The 23,443-nt window shown below is 53.9% G+C and overlaps 1 pseudogene; it reads right to left on the bottom strand.

Annotated features, from left to right (window-relative positions):
* LOC147700543 (uncharacterized) overlaps positions 1-21,448 on the bottom strand; it is a 171,295-nt pseudogene extending 149,847 nt beyond the window's left edge.
* Positions 21,449-23,443: the final 1,995 nt, after the last annotated feature.

The following is a 23,443-nucleotide window of genomic DNA, read 5'->3' as shown; positions in this document are numbered from 1 at the left end:
GTGAGGTGAGGAGCGCTGGGGGGGCATGTGAGGTGAGGAGCGCTGGGGGCATGTGAGGAGGGGGGGGCATGTGAGGTGAGGAGCGCGGGGGCATGTGAGGAGCGCGGGGGGCATGTGAGGTGAGGAGCGGGGGGGCATGTGAGGTGAGGAGCGGGGGGGCATGTGAGGAGGGGGGGCATGTGAGGAGCGCGGAGGGGCATGTGAGGTGAGGAGCGCTTGGGGGGCATGTGAGGTGAGGAGCGCTGGGGGCATGTGAGGAGCAGGGGGGGGCATGTGAGGAGCAGGGGGGGGGCATGTGAGGTGAGGAGCGCGGGGGCATGTGAGGAGCGCGGGGGGCATGTGAGGTGAGGAGCGGGGGGCATGTGAGGAGGGGGGGCATGTGAGGAGCGCGGAGGGGCATGTGAGGAGCGCGGAGGGGCATGTGAGGAGCGCGGAGGGGCATGTGAGGAGCGCGGGGGGGCATGTGAGGAGCGCGGGGGGCATGTGAGGAGCGCGGGGGGGCATGTGAGGAGCGCGGGGGGGCATGTGAGGAGCGCGGGGGGGCATGTGAGGTGAGGAGCGGGGGGGGCATGTGAGGTGAGGAGCGGGGGGGGCATGTGAGGTGAGGAGCGCGGGGGGGCATGTGAGGTGAGGAGCGCGGGGCATGTGAGGAGGGGGGGCATGTGAGGATCGCGGGGGGGCATGTGAGGAGCGGGGGGGGCATGTGAGGTGAGGAGCGCGGGGGGCATGTGAGGTGAGGAGCGCTGGGGGGGCATGTGAGGTGAGGAGCGCTGGGGGCATGTGAGGAGGGGGGGGCATGTGAGGTGAGGAGCGCGGGGGCATGTGAGGAGCGCGGGGGGGCATGTGAGGTGAGGAGCGGGGGGGCATGTGAGGAGGGGGGGCATGTGAGGAGCGCGGAGGGGCATGTGAGGTGAGGAGCGCTTGGGGGGCATGTGAGGTGAGGAGCGCTGGGGGCATGTGAGGAGCAGGGGGGGGGCATGTGAGGAGCAGGGGGGGGCATGTGAGGTGAGGAGCGCGGGGGCATGTGAGGAGCGCGGGGGGCATGTGAGGTGAGGAGCGGGGGGCATGTGAGGAGGGGGGGCATGTGAGGAGCGCGGAGGGGCATGTGAGGAGCGCGGAGGGGCATGTGAGGAGCGCGGAGGGGCATGTGAGGAGCGCGGGGGGGGCATGTGAGGAGCGCGGGGGGGGCATGTGAGGAGCGCGGGGGGGGCATGTGAGGAGCGCGGGGGGGCATGTGAGGAGCGCGGGGGGGCATGTGAGGAGAGGAGCGGGGGGGGCATGTGAGGTGAGGAGCGGGGGGGGGCATGTGAGGTGAGGAGCGCGGGGGGCATGTGAGGTGAGGAGCGCGGGGGGGGCATGTGAGGAGCGCGGGGGGGCATGTGAGGTGAGGAGCGGCGGGGGGCATGTGAGGTGAGGAGCGGGGGGGGCATGTGAGGTGAGGAGCGGGGGGGGGCATGTGAGGTGAGGAGAGCGCGGGGGGCATGTGAGGTGAGGAGCGCGGGGGGGGCATGTGAGGAGTGGGGGGGCATGTGAGGAGGGGGGGGGACGTGAGGAGGGGGGGGACGTGAGGAGGGGGGGGGACGTGAGGAGGGGGGGGACGTGAGGAGGGGGGGGGATGTGAGGAGGGGGGGATGTGAGGAGCAGTGGGGGGGCATGTGAGGTGAGGAGCGGGGGGCATGTGAGGATCGCGGGGGGCATGTGAGGAGCGCGGGGGGCATCGGGGGGGGCATGTGAGGTGAGGAGCGGGGGGGGCATGTGAGGTGAGGAGCGCGGGGGGGGCATGTGAGGTGAGGAGCGCTGGGGGCATGTGAGGAGGGGGGGGCATGTGAGGAGCACGGGGGGGCATGTGAGGTGAGGAGCGCGGGGGCATGTGAGGAGCGCGGGGGGCATGTGAGGTGAGGAGCGCGGGGGGGCATGTGAGGTGAGGAGCGGGGGGCATGTGAGGAGGGGGGGCATGTGAGGAGCGCGGAGGGGCATGTGAGGAGCGCGGAGGGGCATGTGAGGAGCGCGGGGGGCATGTGAGGAGCGGGGGGGGCATGTGAGGAGCGCGGGGGGCATGTGAGGTGAGGAGCGCGGGGGGCATGTGAGGTGAGGAGCGGGGGGGCATGTGAGGTGAGGAGCGGGGGGCATGTGAGGAGGGGGGGATGTGAGGAGGGGGGATGTGAGGAGCAGTGGGGGGGATATGAGGAGTGGGGGGGATATGAGGAGCGGGGGGCATGTGAGGAGCGGGGGGGGCATGTGAGGCGCGGGGGCATGTGACATGTGAGGAGCGGAGGGGCATTTGAGGAGCGGGTGGGAATTTGAGGAGCGCGGGGGGCATGTGAGGAGGTGGGGGCAAATGTATTTATAGTTCAAAGAAGGAGAGACAGTGTCCATTGGCCGCACGGTGGGGTGTGCTCAGTGGCTCCCTCCACGCCGCGTGTGATTGGCCTCTCACCTGCGGCCAGAGCTGCGCTCGGGGGTTTGCTGGGCGCAGAGCACCTGTGGACCCCCAGGCCAGCGCGGCACCGCGAGGGAGCGCAGGGACCCCCAGAGCCCCCCTCTCCCCCCTCGACGGGCGAGGAAGACCTAGGGCCCCCGGCACCCCACGTCAAGCCAACACCCCCGGGCCAGGGTCCGAGACAACCCAGGCCCAGGGAGCGGCCTCAGAGGACCCCCCCTCCCTCGGCTGCAGGACGGCGAGCTCCAGAAGAGGTGAGGCTTATGTGGGGGTGGCATGTGAAGAGCGCGGGGGGAGGCATGTGAAGAGCGCGGGGGGGGGGCATGTGAAGAGCGCGGGGGGGGGCATGTGAAGAGCGCGGGGGGGGGCATGTGAAGAGCGCGGGGGGGCATGTGAAGAGCGGGGGGGCATGTGAGGAGCGCGGGGGGGCATGTGAGGAGCGGGGGGGGCATGTGAGGAGCGGGGGGGGCATGTGAGGAGCGGGGGGTGGCATGTGAGGAGCGGGGGGGGGCATGTGAAGAGCGGGGGGGGCATGTGAAGAGCGGGGGGGGGCATGTGAAGAGCGGGGGGGGCATGTGAGGAGCGCGGGGGGCATGTGAGGTGAGGAGCGTGGGGGGGGCATGTGAGGAGGGGGGGGCATGTGAGGTGAGGAGCGGGGTGGGCATGTGAGGAGCGGGGGGGCATGTGAGGAGCGGGGGGGCATGTGAGGAGCGCGGGGGCATGTGAGGAGCGCGGGGGCATGTGAGGAGCGCGGGGCATGTGAGGCGCGGGGGCATGTGACATGTGAGGAGCGGAGGGGCATTTGAGGAGCGGGTGGGAATTTGAGGAGCGCGGGGGCATGTGAGGATGGGGGGGGCATGTGAGGAGGTGGGGGCAAATGTATTTATAGTTCAAAGAAGGAGAGACAGTGTCCATTGGCCGCGTGGCGGGTTTGCTCAGTGAAACAAATGTATTTCTTCTGCTTGGGATGGGTACTTTGGGACCCACCCCCCCAGGGGCTGTTGGTTTGTGTCTGAGGGTCACTGTGAGCTGGAGGAACAGTCTGTTTACTTTACAGGGAGGGGGAGCCAGGAGTGAGCTATAAATGGACACTGGGGAGAGGAGTTGGCCTAACGGCTAGGGCGCTCAACCTCGGACCTGGGTTCGAGTCTCGGTAACACCGCTGAACATCCTGTGATGATGGGCAAATCACGTAATCTCCCTGTGCCTAACAAAAATGAATGTGTGTCCTGCTGTAACGTCACTGGTGCTATGTAAAGCGCTCTGATACCCGTTTCAGTCAAGTTGGCGCTATATGAAACTCTGTAAAAAAAAAAAAAAAACTGTGACCCCCGCTGGTGCTGGAGTGGCGTGGGGCGCCGCCTCCATTGAATCTTTAATATTTGTTTGAATAGAAGGGCCCCGGGCCCTTTCATTAAGGGCTCAGGTCCAGCAGTCCAGAGCTCGGACGGGACACTGGACACTTTCAATCAAGCTTTGCACTCAGAACGAGGCAGGGAAGACCCTTGAACCCTGACCTCAGACCTGGGTGGTAGAGATGTGCTGCCCTCAAACCTGCTCACCATGGGGCCCTTTCACTCGCACGTTTCTTGGCCCCTCTGCTATGTGGGAGACTGACCCTTTGAACCCTGACCTCAGACCTCTGCTGTGTGGGAGAGACTGACCCGTTGAACCCTGACCTCAGACCTCTGCTGTGTGGGAGAGACTGACCCGTTGAACCCTGACCTCTGCTGTGTGGGAGAGACTAACCCTTTGAACCCTGAACTCTGCTGTGTGGGCGAGACTCACCCGTTGAACCCTGTCCTCAGACCTCTGCTGTGTGGGAGAGACTGACCCGTTGAACCCTGACCTCAGACCTCTGCTGTGTGGGAGAGACTGAACCGTTGAACCCTGACCTCTGCTGTGTGGGAGAGACTAACCCTTTGAACCCTGACCTCTGCTGTGTGGGAGAGACTGACCCGTTGAACCCTGACCTCAGACCTCTGCTGTGTGGGAGAGACTAACCCTTTGAACTCTGACCTCTGCTGTGTGGGAGAGACTGACCCTTTGAACCCTGACCTCTGCTGTGTGGGAGAGACTGACCTGTTGAACCCTGACCTCAGACCTCAGTGGTAGAGAAGTTGTTAGAATTGGGGGTCTCTGGTTGGCGCAGTGCAGTGGATTCGGGGCACCTATAGCAGGGCTTCTCCCAGAAGGCGAGCCCACGCTTCTGGTCCGTCTTTTCTGTACTTCCCGCGGGCGGGGGCCAGCAGATTGTGGTGATTGGACCGGACGGGTCCTCTGCTTTGCGTTGGGAGCTTCGGCTCAGGGAGGCAGTCACGGTGCTGGGGTCAGGCGGCGCTGACCTTTGCGGTGCGAGCTGCGGCTCGGCGGCAGGAGCTCAATGTGCTTGGCAGGACAGGGGCAGCGCAGGCTTGTCAGAGGGCACGATGGGGGCAAAGCGCACACAGCTTTCCGGGGCAGCGATGCAGGGACACAATCCTCAGCAGCAGTTCCTCTTCCAGGGGGGGTAGCGCCCACTGTTCCCGGGGCACAGTTCAGGGGGCAAGTTCAACAGCAAGCCCTTGGAGATTGTCAAATGCACAAGTAGTTTTTAAAAGAGTTTCTCAGTCTTTTTCTTCCTCTCTCCTTCCGCAGCAAGGCACCCACCACAGGCCAGTCTCTCAGGATTAGAGACAGTACTTCTCCATGCAGCTTTTCCCAGGTCCTTCTCTTCAGGCAGAGTTTCTTCTTGGCGTCAACAGGATCTGATTTACAAGGAGCAGGGCTCCTACTTTTATATAGCATTTTCTTTGTTCTTGCAGGCCAGGGGGGCCTCTGCATAACTTCTTTCAGTCTCTGAGCACTTTGTTGGGTGTACTCGGGTTTCTGCTTTCAGTGTGAGGGGCAGGCACATCAGACGCTCCACAGGAGGTGGAGCCAGCGTTGTGTGGACAGGGGCAGCCAGGAGTACTTTGTTGACAGTGCTTCGCCTCTCCTGCGCCAGGTGTCGGGCTGAGTCATCAGTCGCTCCCCAGGGGGCGGAGCCAGCATTGTGGTGGCAGAGCACAGCCCTATTCAGAGTCCAGGGGCACTCCCACCTCCCACCGAGGTGTAATCCTGGCATTCACCACCTGTCATTCCCCAGCCCTGTCACTCACCTATCCCAGACAGTCAGGTACACATCCTAGTAGAGGCAGGCTGAAATTATTAGGCAAGCAAATGCTAGCTTTCTAAAAGTAGCATTCGCAAACACAGGTTATTAAAATAAACTTTACTAAAATAAGTATTTTATTATTCTGAGTTCAGGCATACTAAACTTGACTTTCTACCATGTTCCCTGAGCCTGCTGGGATTATAGGGTGTAATAATTCCAGCAGCTCATCTTGGCCTAAGAGAACAGGTAGCCTTACAATAGTGAAGAACGAATTTAGCTGTGATTCACTATTCGGACATGCCACACACATCAGTGCTTGTCCTACCTTACACTTACAATGCACCCTGCCCTAGGGCCTACCATAGGGGTGACTAATATGAAGCAAAGGGAAGGTTTTGAGGCTGGCAAGTGTGTGCACTTGCCCAGCCAGCATGACAGTACCAGACTGCACGCAGGTTCTGCAGTGGAAGACCCTAGACACATTTTAAAAGGCTGCTTCTGTGGGTGGTGCAACCAGCGCTGCATGCCCACTAGCAGTATTGGCATTTACAAGCCCTGGCACTCCTGGTGCATTTTACTGGGGACTGACAGTAAATCCAATGAACCAATCAGGAACATCAATCATAGTTACACTTTACATTGGGAGCACTTGCACTGCGGCACGGATTGGCCGTGGCGCAGTGCCCTGAGCAGTGGACACCAGCAAAAACATCTGCGGCACATCAGCAAAAAAGTGGAAGGGAAACTCACGCCAAGGTGCCAGGTCTAACAGAAGTGCTGTCCTTGAACCCACACAGCATGAGGCCCTTTCACTCACATGTTTCTTGGCCCCTCTGCTGTGTGGGAGACGCTCAATGGGGGTTCTTATAGAGATCGATGACTCCCCCTGAGGGTATCAGGGTGTGGGGTTGGGGGGGCTGTTCTGCTTTTCAGTCGGAGACCCAGCTCTTGAGGTCCTAATCAGTGGCGGTTTCTGATAGAGGGCGTAGGGGCTCCGCCCCCTCTACTTTCGTTCAGAGGTCAGAACTGGAGACTAAAACAAAACTGTCCATTCAAAAATGCTAAAGAAAGTGCTTCATAGAAAAAAACGTACCCACACGCTTGACCTCGTCCTGCAGGCTACTAACTAGGGAGTTGGTGCACACTGAACCTCGGGGCAGGTGTTGCGTGGCAAAGTCTACAGTATTTCCCGGCTGAAACTCTCACAGCCCTGAGGGTTGTGAGGTCATTAGCTCGGCAAAGACATAGCCTGGAAGCCCAGTCTCCACCCCCTGATGAACTGGGGATGAAGTTAACCCAGGGCGTTTCAAACTGAAGCCTTGAAGTGCTGTGGCTTCACATCAATCAGGGAGTGGAGGCATTGACATCCGACCCCTCCCCAACCTGTTCACAGGGTGGGGTGTGGCCCCACCCTGTGACGAGTTGGGAGAGGGTGGGGTAGAGGCTGCCGGCAGGAAGCAGAGAAATTGAGTGCACAGTTTTAATAGTGACCTTTGAACAGACTGCGCAGACCCGAGGTATCTGCTTCCCACACTGTATTTGGTGTGAGACGCCATTCTGCTCCGGAGTTTCGGTTACTGGTTACTTAGCAATAATGTCTGCGTTCACACCCGTGCAGTATCCACTATCTTCTATAGCATCTATTGGTGTGTGTATGTATACATAATCAAACCCAACTGTAGGAAACTCTTCCACGCTCCTCCCCCCCCACACTGCCGGTTCCATGTAACTCGTGGTCCATGTATCTAATCATACGGGGCCATCCTGAGTCTCACCCCCTGTCCTGCGCCCCCCTCTACAGAGGGTGTCTCAACAGAGCTGTCTATGGTGACCTGGGAGGCCTGTCCCGCTATCTCCTGCATCATAACTCCCCATGCCACAAACAACTCGGGCAGTTTGGCATCCCCCCTGGTGCATCGCATGTGTCCCTCCTCCGCTAGGGCCCACTCCCGTAGATCCGTACTCCATTTTGCCAGAAGCTGTCCCTGCTGAGCTAACCAGTGGATTGCCATACGCCTCTTGGCTGTAACTAGACCCAGAACCAGAAACCACCTGCTTATCTTGCACTTCAGGTCCTGAGGAATCAAGCCCAGAAGACAAGCGTGTGGATCCAATGCTATTGTCCATCCCGTTATCCAGGTCAGATCCTCGAGAACTGCCCCCCAATACGTCTGGATCGTTGGACACGTCCACAGCGCATGCAGAAAATCTGCCGGACTGTAGCGACATCTGGGGCAGTGAGGGTCTCTGGAGCTATCGATGGCATGCAACCTCCTAGGTGAGAGGTATGTCATATATAGGCTTTCCTGTTTTCAGTTTCTATTTTTGGTAAATTCTTGTAGGGATTTTTCAGTGTTTTCAAGTGATTTCAATACGGTAACCACTTTTTTTTAATCAGTGGTTACACATTTTCGTGCCATTAAAAAGAATAAAAACAGTATTATTCCAGTGTTTATGGAATGTTTTTATAATTGCTTGCTTTCTGTACTGATAATCCTTGGTATATAGACAGCGTACGTACAGTGTATATGAGGTCCAATTACATTTTTTCAAATTAAACTTATTGAAGTACCCAATAAAATACTTCTTCAGTGAGTGTTTGGGAATGTGCTCTCGCTCTTTCCTTCCCATGTAAACTTTTATCTGTGAAAAGGCCCGCCCAACATTTACAGTTGATGGGCAACGCCAAAACAGCCAATAAACAATTTGCTATTTGCTAACTCTGGCCTTTACTCTAAGGGAGATTCTTCAGTCATCCAGTGTTGAGCAGATTGTCGAAGTTCCAGGATTCAGTATCGGAGTTTCATCCAGGTGTAATCTAAATTCCTGTAGTCAGGGGGTCCTTTTTTCTACCCAATGAAGGGGGTGGACATACTCTGGGGACCCACCTATGGGATGGTTTGAGAAAGGGGTGGCTACACCCATTTGCTTTGTCCAGTTTCGCGCCAGGGCAGAGGCTGGTAGCCCTCAACCGGTTTGAACTGGGCTATGCACAGGGACACCAAATGTGCCCCCAGTGCAGACTTCAAAGTACTCTTGGAGGCCTCCCACCCAGCCCCAATACACTAAAGCCTGTGTGGGAGGTAGTGACATCTCCCTGGGACAGGAAACCTATTGTCCAGGCCACCCCTGCCAGAGTTTCATCCAGCAGCAGGAGGTTAGACTCGTGTCTGTGGCATCCATTTTGTGATCGTAATAACAAAATGAGAGAGAGGGTCAAGGGCACTCTCGGTCCCCCTGGTCAGTATTGTTAAACAACTAAAGAGTGTCGTAAAGAATATATTTTCAGTGCACAGAGAAAAAGGAAAAAACACCCAGCATGAGCCACAATGGACATCAGAGGGGATTTTTCAGGAAGCAGTCACTCACCACCCTGGGTGGTGACATGCTTCATCATCGGGCCCACCAGGAGAAGCCAAATGCCTCCCTGGTGCGCTACAACGCCAGATTACTGCGGAGCTGGTTATTTGTGGCAAGAGTGTCAAAAAGAAATGTGAATTAAAAATGTCAGTGACTGTACCATGTAAAAAAAAAATTTCAATGGTCAGTTTGGCATGGATAAAATGTGTGGGAAAACTACCAGTTTATGACTTGGTTGTTTCCACTTAAAGTGGGGTCAACATGTTTCTGCCCATATGTGTATGATTTACTGGGCTTTCGTTATGACCATCAGTTAGTGTACCTCGGTGGTATGGGCACGCTAAGGCCCACCCTTACCTGAGGACGTGAAAGTTAAAAACAGGTGTAGAAAGATGCAATAAACAAACCATAAGTGATGGGGTACCTTCAAGTTAGAGGTATCAGTATAGTCTGAAAGGCAAAAGAACATACAGACAAATAAGACAAGTGCAATTTATCACAAGGGTTTTCTGCAGAGGGAGAACTCTGTGTGAAAATGCTAGGAATTTAAGAAACAGGTGATTATTGTGCCTTAAATGCTATTTTAGTGCTGGAGAACGCTGTACTCAGGGTAGTTCAGCGTGGAGACATGCACTATATCATGAGAAATGGCCGATGGACAGATCGGCTCAAAATACATCACTCGTGTCTTAGCGATCAAGGCGACTGTTGGACTTGGCCCGCAGGGCAGGTTCACCCCTAGACTTTTTGCCTTATTTGTGACCCTGCGCTAGTGATTTTTGGGTCTCTGCGCACTTTCCCCTGAGTCCCAGAGTGAAAGTGCGTGCGTGAAGTATGGCTGGCCTGCCCTCCCATAGGAATGCATGGGGAATGTGTGTGTCCCTAGTAGTTCCTGATGCGTGGGGAGTGCAGGCTCGAGTTTGGTATGCCTGAACTCGTGAGAGTGAATGCTGCAAGATGGTGTCTGCGGCATGTGTGTGTCTAGTTGGGAAGTGCTACTTCTGGACATTGAGAGATGTGTACAGTGAGGGTGCTGGAGCGTGATTGGCTGGAGCTGGCTGGCATGCCAGGCTCCAGGAAGTCTGGATGGGTCTGCCCGGTGGTGAGTGGGAGATTAGCATGAGTGATGTGTGGGAGGAGTGTACCTGTGTCCTGGATGGGCTGGGATTTCCCCACACAATGCTGGCTCCGCCCCCCTGTGGTGTGTCTAATGACCCTAGCCTCCCCAGTGAAAGGAATGGGTGGTTGGGCCATCAAGAGTGCTCCAGAACCAGCTGCGACTGGTTTTCCCCCCACCCTGCACATTGTAACAAAGGATTTGTTGGTATAAGAAGGGGCTGTGTCCCCACTGAAAATGTTCTTCTTTTGAATCCTGCCAGAGGGGGCTGTGGCTGCTGCTGGGGCCAGGAGGAACCGCCACTTGGGGAGTCTCCCTGCCTGGAGACCCAGTGTGCTGGCTCTTGGCCCAGCCTTGCCCCCCCTGCCCCTTGATAGGACTTTTTGCTGGGCTTGTTGGCCCCTAGCGCTGGGAGCGCTGAAACCGCCTGCCTAGCGCTTGGGAGCGCTTCGTTTTCCTTCTAGCGCTTGGGAGAGCTTTTTGATTGCCTTAAGCGCTTTCTTTTGCTTATAGCACTTGGGGAGCGCTGTATTTGCGTTTTAGCGCTGGGAGCGCTTCTCTCTCATCCTTAGCGCCTGGAAGCGCTCTGTGTGCTTCAGCCGGTGCCCACCCGGCATTGCCCCGCACCTTGCTGTATTGATTGTGGTCAGGATCGCCGCCGCCGCCCGGCCGGAAGTCAGGCAGGCCGGGGGCGGGACGAGCGGGACACCAGGAAGCTGACTGAGTTCCCCGGGCCGCGCTCTGATTGGCTGCCGGCCCGGGACCTGCCTGGAGAGTGAGGAAGCCGGAAGCTGCCTGCCGGGGCTCCCATGGGAAGGGAGAGCCCCGGGGAGAACGAGAAGAGGCCTGCAGCAGCTGTCCTGCCTCCAGCGAGGCCCCAGGGAAGAGGAGCAGGGCCGAAGAGGAGTCCTGTTCCCCTGCGAGGAGAAGCCTCGCCCGCCGCACCCAGCCGAGGAGCAGCCTCGGGGAGAAGAGCTGCAGCACCAGAGACCGGTGAGTGCCCGCCCCTCCCCTCCAGAAGCGAGTCACTTGTGCTGAGAGGCCCGTGGGGCCTCAAGTGATTCCCGAGTCCCCAGGAGGGGGACTCCAACCCGAGCCAGAGAGGCTCCAACAAGAGAGAATATCTCCGCGTCTTTGGAGCCCCGAGGTGCCCCGGGGGCACCAGTTGATTTAGAGCCCAGCGTGGCTCTTGGCCAGCATTCTTGCTTTGGGTCCCCAGAGCGAGGGACCCCCCAGCCCAGCGAGGCTGTACCTTTCTGTTGCTGGAGCCCTGAGAGGCTCAGCAGCCCCCTCTTGCTGGTGAGAGAGCCTAAGAGAGGCTCACCAGTGCCACAGTGGTGGTTCTTTGAGCCCAGAGAGGCTCCAACTTTGTGCTAACTTTCCCTGCTCCAGTTGTCCAGCACTTAGTGGACAACTGCCACGTTTAGGCCCTGACATTGGGACACCGGGACAAGTCACAGGTGGTGACTGGTGAGTTTGGGGAGAGAGTTAGTGACTTTTACACCTCTGAATGTTACGGCATCATGTGTTTTGCTTACACCTCTGAATGGGTAGATTATTCATCATGTGTTCTCTTTGTCCTTTTACACCTCTGAATGTTACGACATCATGTGTGTTGCTTTTGCACCCCTACAGGTAGTGTGACGTGTAGGTGGTTGTTTTCTCCCTAGGTACAGGTGGTGCTAGGGAGGCCCTGTTACCAGTAATTACTAGTTGTATGCTATTACTGAAAGTATTGCTTTATTACTGAAGGTATTGCTAAAGTGCTATTACTGAAAGTATTGCTTTATTACTGAAGGTATTGCTAAAGTGCTATTACTGAAAGTATTGCTTTATTACTGAAGGTATTGCTAAAGTGCTATTACTGAAAGTATTGCTTTATTACTGAAGGTATTGCTAAAGTGCTATTACTGAATGTATTGCTTGATTACTGAAGGTATTGCTAAAGTGCTATTACTGAAAGTATTGCTTTATTACTGAAGGTATTGCTAGAGTGCTATTACTGAAAGTATTGCTTTATTACTGAAGGTATTGCTAAAGTGCTGAAAGTATTGCTGCTAAAAGTGTGGATACCCTTGACAGTGGTTCAAGTGGCCCTGTCCTGTACAAATATCCCTTGTAAATTCCGCCCGTGCCTGATTGGCACAGTGTAATAAGATGTGTGTTTTATCTGATGTATATTTATTATAATACAAAGGCTATTTTTATATAACCTTGTGTGGAGTTTTCCTTTGTGGTGGGCCTTTGGTTGTTGTTGCTGGGGTGCGTGCGCAAATACTTAACTTACATCGCCTCCAAGTTTAGCCTTGACTGCTCGCGCCACGTTACCTAGAGGGCGAGTAGGGGTTGCCTTGGTGTGTGACTCCCTTGCCCTGACACTTAGAACTGGCGATCCCTGACTGACCTCGACGCGAGTCTTGGCCAGCCAGGGTCCCGGTTCTAACATTGGCGGCAAGCGGTGAGGATGAGAATTTGTGTTTGCGTTGTACCACAGTGGCGACAGGCCACATTACAAAGCTCTGCATTTTAGATGACCACATTTTTGGGGATTATTGTGTTTTTGGTGAAGTTCCATTATTGCTTCTCCTGAAGAGTGTCATTTGATAATTGTGTTCAGTACATTTGTCCCCCGCCCTGCTTCCAGAGTTTGGTACCTGTGTCACATGTGGTCAGGTTGAGAAGTCAGGGGTGGTAGAAACTGCCTTACCGATCCGAGGGGAGGGTGTGTGTGGATGAATGGTGTGTTTCCCTGGACGCATGAGTGAGTTCTTTTTTTTTAAGGAGAGTGTGGAAGTTTTGGAATTGTGTACTTTGACTTCAGATTGCTAGTTCCCTTGTGTTGCACGTGTCTGTGAGCATCCTGTCAAGATGGAATCTCCTTTTAACCTGTGTGGCCTGTTTAAGTACAGTGTGCATGAGTTGGTACGGTTTTGTGAGGAGAGAGACATCCCAGTGAGTGAGTCAGACACCCAGTCCAAGCTTAGGGATAACATGATCCTGTGGCAGAAGAGTGACTGGGAGCGTGAGCACAGTGAGAGGGAGAGGGCCCGGACCGCACACCATGAGGGTGGTGGGTCTGAGGGGAGCCCTGAAGAGTCTGATGTGGAGAGTGAGGTTGACAGTGGATGGGCGCCAGCAGAGAGCGAGTACCCCCTAGATAGGGAGTCCCTTGCTGGGTCCAGTGTCAGATGTAGCACCCCATCCCTTTCCCTGTCCCCAGAGGAGTGGATGGATAGGAGAGAAGAGAGGGAGCACCAGTTGGCCATGGAGAAGCTCAGGTTAGAGTATGCCTGGAAGATGGCGCAGCTGGGTGTGAATGAGCGGATTGCAGAGGCTGAGAGAGCCTGGGCCAGGGAGAAGATAGCCCTAGAGTGTAGGTTATCCCCTGACCGCAGTCCTAATTTTCTGGATCCCCCAGGGAGGGTGGAGTCCAGTGGTGGCAGCTTTTTGAGTGTTGATGTTGACAGTCCCACTCCCAGTTCCCAGAGTATGGTTCCTGGTTCTCCAGAGGAGGAGAAAAGGTTGAAATTCAGGGGCAGTAGGAAGCTGCCTCACCAGTCGTGGGAGGAATTTGAGGAGGACTGTTGTGAAGCCCTGTGCGATTGGGTACAGGAGCCCACGAAATGTGATTGGGACATATTGTTCGATGTGTTTCTCAGAGAGCAGATGCTCAGTTGTTGTCCCCCAGGGTTGCGACAACACCTGATGGGGTGTGGATTGTCTGAACCATGGGAGCTTGCACTGGAAGCAGACCGCTGGGAGAGGGCCAGAGGTGCTGTACAGTCATTAGAGAGTGAGTCCAACAGCAGTGGTACAGGGAGCTTCCAGCCCAGCGTGGTGGAAGAGGCTCAGTGTAGCCCAGCTAGGTCCCAGTATAGTGAGAAGGGTGAAGGGGCTGACTGCCTGGCTCAGTGGAGCAGGAGTCAGGGGGTGGCTGAGAGCACCCCGAGGCCCGAAGCCCTGTCTCAGAACTTGGGTGGTTTCTTGAGGGAACACCAGGTTGGGAACCTAGGCTGTCCTGTGAGTACACTTGAGGAAGATCTCCTAGTGTCTAGGGAACCTGGAGTGTCTGTAACCAGAACTCCAGGGGTTCCAGTGTCCGGCAGTGTCGCTCCAGTTGGGAGGGCACAGAAGTCCGAAGCGAGGAGTGATTGGGGGACGAGTTTCCCAGTGGATGCACCAGTGGACCAGAGACTAGCCAGTGGGGCTAGGTCTTGGGTGGACCCGGGGGGCGCCACTTCTGGTCTGGGGGATTTTTGCGCACTGTCAGGTGGACAGGAGGCGGGAGATCTGCGCCAGACAGACCGTCACACGACACATGGGTCATGTGTCAGCCTCAGGGGGATTGCGTGTGAATCCCCAGAAGTCCTGGAGTGCCAGGCAATTATTCCACCAAAGGTTTTAGACCGGAGGTTGGGAGGCCAGGGGCAGGTTCGGCCTGACCTGAGGGGTAGGACGACTGTAAGCAGTGTCCTGACCGGTTCTCCCAGGGGAACTTCTCCAGTTGGGAGAGGGCAGACCTCTGGAAGGGGGTGCAGAGGGTGGGAAAGCCCACCTCTGACCCCGGCGCAACCTGAGGGGTTAAACCCTGGGTTGGAATGGCGTTCTGGGTGCCCCCCTCGCAGGAGGCGGAGGAACCCTGGAAGAAGAGGTAAGGGGAGGAAAGCCTTCTCTGAGACTCCTGGTCCGCCTGAGGTTGTAGGCCAAAGGTTGGTGAACCAGTGGCAGTCTAGTCCTGTCTTGCAGACAGGGAGAGTGGAGAATGGACACTATGTGCCAGGGGTTACTACCCCCCGCTCTGCGAATTGGCAAGGACCGGTGGCACCTGGGTGGCCCAGGGCCGGGTCCTGGCCGCGGACAGCTGAGGAGTACCAGTGGGGTAGCCCAGTTGGTCCTTACAGGAGCTTTAGAAGGAACCCTAGGGGTTCACCGTGGCATAGAACAGGAGAGTGTCCCGGCAGTGGCGGGCCTGCGTCCGTGTTCTATCGCCCCAAGCAGGGAAGTCCATCACGGTGGTGATTGTTCTCCCCTGCGTTTTGGCTGGAAGGGGGTTGTGTTGGACTTGGCCCGCAGGGCAGGTTCACCCCTAGACTTTTTGCCTTATTTGTGACCCTGCGCTAGTGATTTTTGGGTCTCTGCGCACTTTCCCCTGAGTCCCAGAGTGAAAGTGCGTGCGTGAAGTATGGCTGGCCTGCCCTCCCATAGGAATGCATGGGGAATGTGTGTGTCCCTAGTAGTTCCTGATGCGTGGGGAGTGCAGGCTCGAGTTTGGTATGCCTGAACTCGTGAGAGTGAATGCTGCAAGATGGTGTCTGCGGCATGTGTGTGTCTAGTTGGGAAGTGCTACTTCTGGACATTGAGAGATGTGTACAGTGAGGGTGCTGGAGCGTGATTGGCTGGAGCTGGCTGGCATGCCAGGCTCCAGGAAGTCTGGATGGGTCTGCCCGGTGGTGAGTGGGAGATTAGCATGAGTGATGTGTGGGAGGAGTGTACCTGTGTCCTGGATGGGCTGGGATTTCCCCACACAATGCTGGCTCCGCCCCCCTGTGGTGTGTCTAATGACCCTAGCCTCCCCAGTGAAAGGAATGGGTGGTTGGGCCATCAAGAGTGCTCCAGAACCAGCTGCGACTGGTTTTCCCCCCACCCTGCACATTGTAACAAAGGATTTGTTGGTATAAGAAGGGGCTGTGTCCCCACTGAAAATGTTCTTCTTTTGAATCCTGCCAGAGGGGGCTGTGGCTGCTGCTGGGGCCAGGAGGAACCGCCACTTGGGGAGTCTCCCTGCCTGGAGACCCAGTGTGCTGGCTCTTGGCCCAGCCTTGCCCCCCCTGCCCCTTGATAGGACTTTTTGCTGGGCTTGTTGGCCCCTAGCGCTGGGAGCGCTGAAACCGCCTGCCTAGCGCTTGGGAGCGCTTCGTTTTCCTTCTAGCGCTTGGGAGAGCTTTTTGATTGCCTTAAGCGCTTTCTTTTGCTTATAGCGCTTGGGGAGCGCTGTATTTGCGTTTTAGCGCTGGGAGCGCTTCTCTCTCATCCTTAGCGCCTGGAAGCGCTCTGTGTGCTTCAGCCGGTGCCCACCCGGCATTGCCCCGCACCTTGCTGTATTGATTGTGGTCAGGATCGCCGCCGCCGCCCGGCCGGAAGTCAGGCAGGCCGGGGGCGGGACGAGCGGGACACCAGGAAGCTGACTGAGTTCCCCGGGCCGCGCTCTGATTGGCTGCCGGCCCGGGACCTGCCTGGAGAGTGAGGAAGCCTGAAGCTGCCTGCCGGGGCTCCCATGGGAAGGGAGAGCCCCGGGGAGAACGAGAAGAGGCCTGCAGCAGCTGTCCTGCCTCCAGCGAGGCCCCAGGGAAGAGGAGCAGGGCCGAAGAGGAGTCCTGTTCCCCTGCGAGGAGAAGCCTCGCCCGCCGCACCCAGCCGAGGAGCAGCCTCGGGGAGAAGAGCTGCAGCACCAGAGACCGGTGAGTGCCCGCCCCTCCCCTCCAGAAGCGAGTCACTTGTGCTGAGAGGCCCGTGGGGCCTCAAGTGATTCCCGAGTCCCCAGGAGGGGGACTCCAACCCGAGCCAGAGAGGCTCCAACAAGAGAGAATATCTCCGCGTCTTTGGAGCCCCGAGGTGCCCCGGGGGCACCAGTTGATTTAGAGCCCAGCGTGGCTCTTGGCCAGCATTCTTGCTTTGGGTCCCCAGAGCGAGGGACCCCCCAGCCCAGCGAGGCTGTACCTTTCTGTTGCTGGAGCCCTGAGAGGCTCAGCAGCCCCCTCTTGCTGGTGAGAGAGCCTAAGAGAGGCTCACCAGTGCCACAGTGGTGGTTCTTTGAGCCCAGAGAGGCTCCAACTTTGTGCTAACTTTCCCTGCTCCAGTTGTCCAGCACTTAGTGGACAACTGCCACGTTTAGGCCCTGACATTGGGACACCGGGACAAGTCACAGGTGGTGACTGGTGAGTTTGGGGAGAGAGTTAGTGACTTTTACACCTCTGAATGTTACGGAATCATGTGTTTTGCTTACACCTCTGAATGGGTAGATTATTCATCATGTGTTCTCTTTGTCCTTTTACACCTCTGAATGTTACGACATCATGTGTGTTGCTTTTGCACCCCTACAGGTAGTGTGACGTGTAGGTGGTTGTTTTCTCCCTAGGTACAGGTGGTGCTAGGGAGGCCCTGTTACCAGTAATTACTAGTTGTATGCTATTACTGAAAGTATTGCTTTATTACTGAAGGTATTGCTAAAGTGCTATTACTGAAAGTATTGCTTTATTACTGAAGGTATTGCTAAAGTGCTATTACTGAAAGTATTGCTTTATTACTGAAGGTATTGCTAAAGTGCTATTACTGAAAGTATTGCTTTATTACTGAAGGTATTGCTAAAGTGCTATTACTGAATGTATTGCTTGATTACTGAAGGTATTGCTAAAGTGCTATTACTGAAAGTATTGCTTTATTACTGAAGGTATTGCTAGAGTGCTATTACTGAAAGTATTGCTTTATTACTGAAGGTATTGCTAAAGTGCTGAAAGTATTGCTGCTAAAAGTGTGGATACCCTTGACAGTGGTTCAAGTGGCCCTGTCCTGTACAAATATCCCTTGTAAATTCCGCCCGTGCCTGATTGGCACAGTGTAATAAGATGTGTGTTTTATCTGATGTATATTTATTATAATACAAAGGCTATTTTTATATAACCTTGTGTGGAGTTTTCCTTTGTGGTGGGCCTTTGGTTGTTGTTGCTGGGGTGCGTGCGCAAATACTTAACTTACATCGCCTCCAAGTTTAGCCTTGACTGCTCGCGCCACGTTACCTAGAGGGCGAGTAGGGGTTGCCTTGGTGTGTGACTCCCTTGCCCTGACACTTAGAACTGGCGATCCCTGACTGACCTCGACGCGAGTCTTGGCCGGCCAGGGTCCCGGTTCTAACAGCGACCAACTAGAGGGCAAATGGTGATGTCAGGGATCGTCAGGAAAAATATTACTGGCGAATACTTTGTGTAAATCTCACTTGTAATTTACAAGATCCACACCCCATGGGTCTCGGTAGGGGGTGGAGGTGACAATGGCACACCCTGTATGGAAACATTAAAAATGGCGAGATCGGAGTTAGGCTCAAAGGGTAGGGGAGGTTCTCGGATTACTTATCTGATTCATGGTGAAAGTAGTCTGAGGATCTTACGCCCGCAACGCCTGTCACCCGTTGTGCACCTAGCGTCTCCTGCTACCGGACCCCGTGGATGTGGGGCCGGGAGCCGAGAACGCTAAAGATCGGAGCTGACGGGGGCATGGTCGGGAGGGGCCGGTGACGATGGCCAATCAGAGTGTGGTCTGAGCACGAGGCTTGAAGGTGTTAGCCAGTTGGACCCAGGGCTCAAAGAGAGGCTGGAGATCGGAACTGGTGGCTGATTTGGCCCAATCAGTGAGCGTGTCCAAAGCGAGGCTTGGAACACAGCTCCATGGGAACCTCTTTGTTTGGGAATATACTGAGATAGTATTGTCCCGGAGGGGAAAATGCTGTCAAAGCAGAGTGAATGCCCAGGAATTAAGTGCATGATAATTCTGTTATAGTTATTAATGTTAATTCAGAATTGTAAATTCAGAGTGGGTATTTTTATGGGAGCAGAAAGGATCGAGTCACAGAACAGGAGTTTATTTATGTGTCAAGGACACAGCTATAGTGGCATTAGCGTTTGAGTACTGAACTCCAAGGAATTTGATCATTGAGGCCATTGATATGGGTCCCCAGCCTATATACCCAACGTTGCTCCTTCTCAAAAAGGATGTTGATCGTGTTTCTTTCGGTGGTGATTTGCTCTATGATCGTCCATTGTAGGTCATTTGGAGTATGGTTGTGTTGTAGAAAATGTTCGCTCATCTTTGTTGTGATTTTCCGGCATCTTATGTTGCTGCGGTGTTCGCAGATTCGTAGTTTAACCTTGCTGGTAGTCATTCCCACGTATCTTTTGCTGCATGGGCACGTGATCAGGTAGACCACGTTGGTCGAATTACAGTTGGTATGTGACCTCTGCGTCCAAGTTTTTCCAGGTTCCAAAGAAAGTTCTTTGGTGTGTGTGGTCAAGTGACACACACTGCAGTTTGAACAAGGGTAATGCCCAATGATTGGTGGTAGACCCCACGCGCTAGTGATGGATCTTACTGCGTGTGGGTTTGACAATTCTGTTTTTGGACGGGTATGTACTAAGGAGTCTTTGAGACTCCTTCCTTTCTTGAAAGAGAAAAGTGGTTTCTCCCAGGTCCTCTTGTTACTTGTCACTATCTTCCAGTGTTTATTAATGGATTTTTTTCATGGCGTCTGATAGGCAGCTATAAGTGGTCACACATGTGAGCGGCTTCACTGGGTTGATTCCTTGCACGTTTATTTCCTTTCTCAAGTATTTTCAGCGGATAGCCTCTTGCTATTAGCCTGGTGGTCAGTTCACCTGCTTGGGATTTGTAGTCCTTGATATCACTACAGTTCCTGCGTAACCAGAGATACTGCCCGTAGGGAAGGTTTTCCTTAAGGTGTCTGGGGTGATGGCTCGAGAATTCTAGGAGATTGTTCTTAGCAGATGGTTTGTAGTGAGTTCTGGTTGTCAAACTAGTGCCTTGTATAGTGATGACTACATCTAAGAATACCACTGATTCCTTGCTAGAGCAATGTGTAAAGATGTCGTCAATATACCTCCTCCATAATCCTATGGAGGAGGCAAACTGATTACTGGTGGGTAGAACATGTTTGGTCTCAAAGTCGTGGACATATAACCCTGCCACGCTTGGAGCAAATGTGCTGCCCATGGAAGTTCCAGTGCACTGGAGGTACAGCTTCCTTTGGTATTCAAAATAGTTCTCTTTCAGGGCCATTGTTGCACACTGCAGTATGAATTCTTTGGGCGTTTGGTATTCCCAAGGGATAGAGTCTAAAGCTGTCCCAAGGACTCTGAGTGTGTCGTCCTGTGGAATGCTGGTATAAAGACTCTCTATGTCAAGAGTAACCAAAGTGATAGAGCCTTCCTCCAAAAGTGACTTGTTCCAATAATTGCAGTAGGTTTTTCATATCCTTCAAATACCTGGATGTCTTTTGTATGAGTTGTTTTAAATAGTGGTCACAGAAGGTAGAGAGCGGTTCGAGAATCGAACCGATTCCTGACACTATAGGTCTGCCAGGGGGTGGGGTTTTGTTTTTGAGTTTTAGGTAAGGTGGAGAAGTACGGGGTGGAACTACCACTGGCCGTGAGGAATACTGCCTCGTGTCTGGAAATGTGTCCGTTTTCTTCTGCATCTTTGACCAAGTTGTGGATGCGTTCCTTCAGATCTGCAGTTGGATCAATTAGGAGAGGAGTGTAGTTGGTTCTATTGTTCAGGAGGTCTTGGCAGACCTTGTCATAATCCTGGGTGTTCTGGATTACCAGGCATCCTCCCTTATCTGCCGGTTTTATCGTTATTTCCTTGTTATTTTTCAGGTCCTCAAGTGCCTTATATTCTAAAGCCGTGAAGTTTTTGAAGGGCGTTGGTAAGGGTAGTTTCTCCATATCATTGAAGACAGCCTGTTCAAATGCTTTTATTTCTGCAGGTACTGTATGGGGTGGGGGGACCAACGTTGACTTTAATCTCAAGTTAGTGTCTGAGTTGGGTGTTATCTCAGTTGTGGGGGTTTCAGTGGACTCGAAAAAGGCTTTAAGTTTCAGTTTCCTAAAGAATTCAGATAGTTCACAATGAAGTTTGAACTTATCTGGTCTAGCAGTTGGTACGAATCCCAGGCCCTTTTCCAGAACTTTGGTTTGAGTAGGGTCTAGGATTCTGTTCGAAAGGTTAGTAATTAGACTCCCTGTGCACTCATGCCTGGTGTCGGTGTCTTGCTGCGGGTGTGGTTCCCCACTGGATCTTCCACTTCCCAAGTCACCTGGCTGTAGCCTCTTCTCCTTCCTCTGCCCCTCCCGCCTCTCTCTAAAAAAGGCATTTGTTGATGGTTGTGTGGGTAGTGCGGCTGCATGAATGGATTCAAGCCCATCATAGGGAATGGCGGCTGATGCGGAAAGAAAAGGGGTGGCGTGCCATTGTTGGGTGTTCCATATTGTGGCCACCTTGGTTGTTAGTTTTGGTAATTTCCTCCACCTCTACCTCCTCTACGCCCTTTCTGTTTTGGGCCATAGTTGCTTGATGTGCTGCTGTTTGAGGAGTTGTCGGAATCATCCGATCTATTGGAGTCTCTACGTGGCGGAGTATAGTCTGGGTCCGAATAAGGGTACACTTGCTTGTACTCAAATTTCTTGAGGTCTTTTTGAAATTTGGTGACCTTCGCTTGCATTAATGAGTCTTTGTACTCAACAAGTTCTTTGTTGATTTCATCAAGTTTCTTTTTATAACCCTTGATGGTTGTTTTAAAGTGTGCCTCTGTTTGTTGTATTTCGACCATTGGTGCCTCTGATAGACGTAGTGCAGTTTTGATAATTAGAACCAACCAATCCCGGGTGCAGTGCCATGCAATCATGGCCCATTCTTTTCGGAAAGTGGTATCATTAAGGAAGATTCGGGGGGCATTGGTAACTAGAAGACCTTACGGTGCAGTGTTAGTAGCTAGATATTGCTTTAATATAGTTCCATGTAGGATTGTCCTTATCCGATCACGTTTCTGCTCTTAGTTTTTCCCATTCTGAAGTGTGGGAGATGGCTTCGGATATGGCTGGGTCAGCAAAGAGATTCGGGTCAGCCAGTAAAGCATCTACCTCTTCCTCTGAGTACGTGAGTCCGAGGTTCGCCATATTTGCAATAAAAATAACTCTCACAGCTGTCCGCTGCTAAACTCGTAATAACAAAATGAGAGGGTCAAGGGCACTCTCGGTCCCCCTGGTCAGTATTGTTAAACAACTAAAGAGTGTCGTAAAGAATATATTTTCAGTGCGCTCAGAACAGAGAAAAGAAAAAAACAACCAGCATGAGCCACAATGGACATCAGAGGGGATTTTTCAGGAAGCCCTCACTCGCCACCCTGGGTGGTGACATGCTTCATCATCGGGCCCACCAGGAGAAGCCGAATGCCTCCCTGGTGTGCTACAACGCCAGATTACTGCGGAGCTGGTTATTTGTGGCAAGAGTGTCAAAAAGAAATGTGAATTAAAAATGTCAGTGACTGTACCATGTAAAAAATGTTTTTCAATGGTCAGTTTGGCATGGATAAAATATGTGTGGGAAAACTACTAGTTTATGGTTGTTTCCACTCAAAGTGGGTCAACATGTTTCTGGCCATATGTGTATGATTTACTGGCCTTTCGTCAGGACCATCAGTTAGTGTACCTCGGTGGTATGGGCACGCTAAGGCCCACCCTTACCTGAGGACGTGAAAGTTAAAAACAGGTGTAGAAAGATGCAAAAAACAAACCATAAGTGATGGGGTACCTTCAAGTTAGAGGTATCGGTATAGTCTGAAAGGCAAAAGGACATACAGACAAATAAGACAAACACGCAGTTAGTGCGATTTATCACAAGGATTTTCTGCAGAGAGAGAACTCTGTGTGGAAGTGCTAGGAATTTAAGAAACAGGTGATTATTGTGCCTTAAATGCTATTTTAGTGCTGGAGAATGCTGTACTCAGGGTAGTTCAGTGTGGAGACATGCACTATGTCATGAGGAATGGCCGATGGACAGATCGGCTCAAAATGCATCACTCGTGTCTTAGCGATCAAGGCGCCCATCTAGAGGGCAAATGGTGATGTCAGGGATCGTCAGGAAAAATATTACTGACAAATACTTTGTGTAAATCTCACTTGTAATTTACAAGATTCACACCCCGTGGGTCTCGGCAGGGGGTGGAGGCGACAATGGCACACCCTGTATGGAAACATTAAAAATGGCGAGATCGGGGTTAGGCTCAAAGGTTAGGGGAGGTTCTCGGATTACTTATCTGATTCATGGTGAAAGTAGTGTGAGGCCCCAGGCAGCACTATTTTGCGGGCAGCCGCGCGGCACTGGTGGCCCGTTGCGGCTGCCTTTTATAATTTATTTGGGAACACAGTGTTCCCAAATAAATTGTAAAGGCCGACGCGGCCGCAAACGAGTGCTGCCAAAATTGCAGCCGCGGCGACTTCCCACGTAACTGTGTTTGTGTTTGCTTTGCTTGACTGTTGGTGGTCGAGGTACTAGCCTCCAGGGCCGTCAATCTTGTAGCGCGCAAGCGCTACCAATGATGGCCCTGGGTGACATGATTTTGGACAGCCCTCGCAATGCAAAAAACGTAGCAGTGACGTGTCACGCGCTTCACCACTACGCGCTCGAGTCGTGAGGAGTCAATAGGGGCCTGGGGCTAGGGCAGTCGGCGGCAGTGCTGCTCTGGGTGGTTTGCTCGCTCTGGAGCCTGGCTGCTGCAGTCAGAGCAGCAGAATTTGAAGTGATTAAGTGAATGAAGTTCGAACCA

This window comes from Lissotriton vulgaris, chromosome 7 (assembly GCF_964263255.1).
Source record: "Lissotriton vulgaris chromosome 7, aLisVul1.2, whole genome shotgun sequence".
NCBI classification, from domain to species: domain Eukaryota; kingdom Metazoa; phylum Chordata; class Amphibia; order Caudata; family Salamandridae; genus Lissotriton; species Lissotriton vulgaris.
This window is presented reverse-complemented; position numbering and strand designations above follow the sequence as displayed.